The sequence below is a fragment of the Pinus tabuliformis genome, chromosome 5_2, assembly GCF_031772625.1.
Source record: "Pinus tabuliformis cultivar Carrire ecotype Pingquan chromosome 5_2, CPIR1, whole genome shotgun sequence".
Taxonomy (NCBI): domain Eukaryota; kingdom Viridiplantae; phylum Streptophyta; class Pinopsida; order Pinales; family Pinaceae; genus Pinus; species Pinus tabuliformis.
The window spans coordinates 514039914-514043737 of NC_142306.1; the positions used below are offsets into that span (position 1 = coordinate 514039914).

The 3824-nt window shown below is 32.8% G+C and overlaps 1 pseudogene; it reads left to right on the forward strand.

Annotated features, from left to right (window-relative positions):
• The first annotated feature begins 541 nt into the window (after positions 1-541).
• On the forward strand, positions 542-853 carry LOC149159937 (cytochrome P450 pseudogene; annotated as a pseudogene).
• The last annotated feature ends 2971 nt before the right edge of the window (positions 854-3824 follow it).

Sequence of the window (3824 nt, forward strand, 5' to 3'; positions counted from 1 at the left end):
ATATAACATTCACCACTTAGTGAGAAGATAAGGAAACTTGGAACTAATGTTTACATTAGTAAAGTGATAGATTAGGTTGGTTGGTTATTGGAATTTCTTGAGATATTTTCTCAACAAGCAATTCTTTGTTTGGAATCTATTGGATCTCATGACCACTATTTATGTGGCCTGTAATTTGGCTATGTGCAAGGAATAGAAATTGATTTGTGAGTAAATTTGTGCACAATGTCTGCTCCATTTTTCTTCTTAATATCAGAGTCTGTATGTACTTGACCCCTCAAGAGAGGGCCCAGGGAAATGGAAGAGATTTAAAATGTTTCTTTTGTACATAAATTAGTATAGATGTGTGTGAGTTGATTTCTTTTGTGGATTTTGTTTTTACCCTGCGTAAATGTGTGTGTTATTTTTTTTATAACCTTGTATGCAATGAATAGACAGTGCCAGAGGCATCATCTATTCGCTTCTCTTGAAGAATCCATTTTTCTTGTCAGACAAGACTTTTGTGGGAAAAGGAAATCACGTGACTTATCATTAGTATGCCATGGGTCGAATGGAGGCCATCTGGGGCACCGACTGTGTCCAATTCAAGCCAGAGAGGTGGGTGAACGAGGACGGCCATTTCATCTCGCAGAGTCCCTTCAAGTTTGCAGTCTTCCATGGTGGCCTGCAGGTGTGTCTCGGCAAAGAAATGGAGTTTATTCAGATGAAGTATGTTGTAGCTACTGTGATTTCCATGTTCATATTTAGGCGCCATGGTGTGGGAACTCTAGAGCTCATTCACTACTTGACTCCGCACATGAAGGGTGGTTTTCGCATCATCATTGACCAAAAGGAGGTGGGCATTACTCCATAGCAGTAGCACTTTCAAACTTTCACTGCTTCTATCTCCATTGTTACTTCGTTGTTTTTTTTTTAATCTAGGATAATCGGTAACTGGTGAGAGTTATTTTTTAACAGACCCGGGATTAAATCCAACTGGCTGCTACTATAAACCTAGGCTAAGTGCAACAGCCTGCCAACTGCACAAAGAAGAGGCAACTAGAACTAAATTTTAGACGAAGACAGAGACAATCACATACATTTCTCTTAACATTTTCTTCTTTTGCAGTGGAAAATTTTTGCCAGGGTTGATACACTCGAGTCCATAATTGGCCTAATTTTTGTAGCCTTAATCACTTCACGATCTCGGTCGGCATAAATTTTGTGTTTTAGGATAAAATTGAATTCAGGGTTGGAACAATGAAACAAACGTTGCACTTACTTATCATTTACATGGTGAAGGGACTATGTCAAATGTGAAGGGATGGTTATATTTGGATATGGGAGGTTATTATTGGGTGAATATAATATTGTAATTTGGATGTTAGAGATTATGATTAATGTACAAAAAAAAAAGGAGAAGAGGTTGTTCGTAGGGAATTTTTTTTTTAATGGTGTAGTTTATTAAGTTATAGAGTGTTAGTGATGACTAATTAATGAACAATGAAATATAATTATATTGATAATTCTCAACATTATTTAGTGTCGAGAGAACGCATCTCTAATTTGATTGTGTGAATCTGTTATACGGTGATGGATCTTGTTGTGCTTTGGGCTTCAAGAGCATCAGTTACAAGTTTTGTTATGAGATCTATGTGTGTAGAAAGGTCAATTGCATCGGGCTTCAAGAGCATCAGTTATAGGGTTTGTTATGAGATCTATGTGTGTAGAAAGGTGAGTTGCATAATTGACTGATAGATACAATCCAATATCGAGATTGTCCTTGGGAAGATGGAGAAGCATCAATTATACAAAGTTCATCAAAGATGGTTAGAAGCAATTATGTCTTAAATGAGTTGAATGTGAAGCTCAAATATTATGGTGGTGAAAAGAGCATTGTCCGGAGACTTAAAAGTTCCCATAAGTGTCGAGGAAGACCAGTAAGACAGTTGAGGCATGTGAATTGTAATAAATGTAAGAATTAAAGGGGGCACTTGGAAATATTGATTACATTAGTAAATTGATAGATTAGGTTGGTTGGTTGTTGGAATTTGTTGAGATATTTTCTCAACAAGAAGTTCCTTGTTTGGAATCTTTGGATCTCATGACCACTATTTATGTGTCTTGTAATTTGGCTTTGTAGGAGGAATACAAATTGATTTGTGAATGAATTTGTACAAAATGTTGACTCCATTTTTCTTCTAGGAATATTCCTTACTCAAGCTAAAAGTAATATAATCTTCATTGCTTAGTCAGAAGGTAATGAATGTTTCTTACCCTACTAGGAAGATGAAATAAAAAATAGTTTTTTTTGTTGAAGGTTCTAAGAAAGCATAGGGTTCTCTCTTATTTCATAAGATAAGATTTTATATTTTATTTTTTTGTGTATTTATTATTGTAATAAAAGTAGGTTGAGTCAATCATGCTTCAATAATATATCTTAAGTTTTTGTAAGGAATGTTTCTTATCCACATGTTAATATTATTTGTGGAAGGATAGAAGAGAGCATAGCTCTAATCATTACATGAGAATATTTGGTCTCCTTGTGTGTTGATATTATTATTTTATGGAATATTGTAATTACTTTCAATTTTTATTATTACGCAAATTTATAACAAAGTACTTCAATTTACCAATCAAGAAAACCTAAATTTATTGGATTTTAAATCTTAACAATAGCTTCGTTCACCCTTAATTACAATAATATTTATCAATAAATTATATTTAATTATACTATTATTTATCATTTATCGATATATATTTATTATTATTATAATCTATAATATTATTTATTAATACTATATATATATATATATATATATATATATATATATATATATATATATGAGTGAAAGTTTCCACATTCGTTCATATTTGTAGAAGATTTTATAAAATTGTATATAAGGTTATTATCTCGTCTGACGTTTTGGATGCACTGTCCACTCATCATTAAGGACCATACTCTGGTTCATGATGATGACTAGAGTGTCCACTCGAAATATCACACATGATAATAATCCTATATACAATTCTATCAAAAAATCTTCTACCAGCAATTGAATTCTATGCTTTATTAGATTCCACATAGCTTGTTTTCTTGAAAAAGAATTTTATAGGGCTAGGAAAATGCTATAAATTTCATCAAGCCAAAGGAATTATTGTTCACCTCACGCAAGAATGTACACAATCAAAGGATGTATAAGAATAACTCGAAGTTTTAATTGGAATTGGGAATTTCTAGGAAGAAAGTAGTCTTGAAGGCATATTCGAAATATTCTAGAGTGGAAATGAGATGTAAAATATCACAACACTAGTCAGCGTAGGCCAAGGATTATGGCTCACTATAACCATAAACTTGTTTGACGACAAAAAAAAAAAAATCGTTTTGAATTCCTTGTTCATTTGCTTTTCACCATAGTTGCAAGAAAATTCATCCCTCAAATGCAAAGTGAGGTGGAAATAAATAAAAAAGTTCCGTAGAAATTTTTCTATGGTGATTCATAAAGGAAACCTTCTCGGGAGGCTCAAGATGCATATAACAAGATTTGGTTTTAGATTTGGAACTCGCGGAGAAACCAGAGATTTCTTTAAAATGTTGCGTCTAAACTTGGTTTTAGAGTTGGAATTGGTAAAGGAACTGAATATTTCTTTGAAATGATGTGTCTAAACCTACCAGTGAATCTAGCACAACAATTGGTGGAGTAAGTAAGGTACAAATATTTTGATACTTAATGTTACTTATCAAATGGATAACCATTCTATGATGAAGTTCTCAATTTACTGATATATATCTTATATATATCTATATCACATATTTACAAAGACAAGAACATTACTTCACGTGG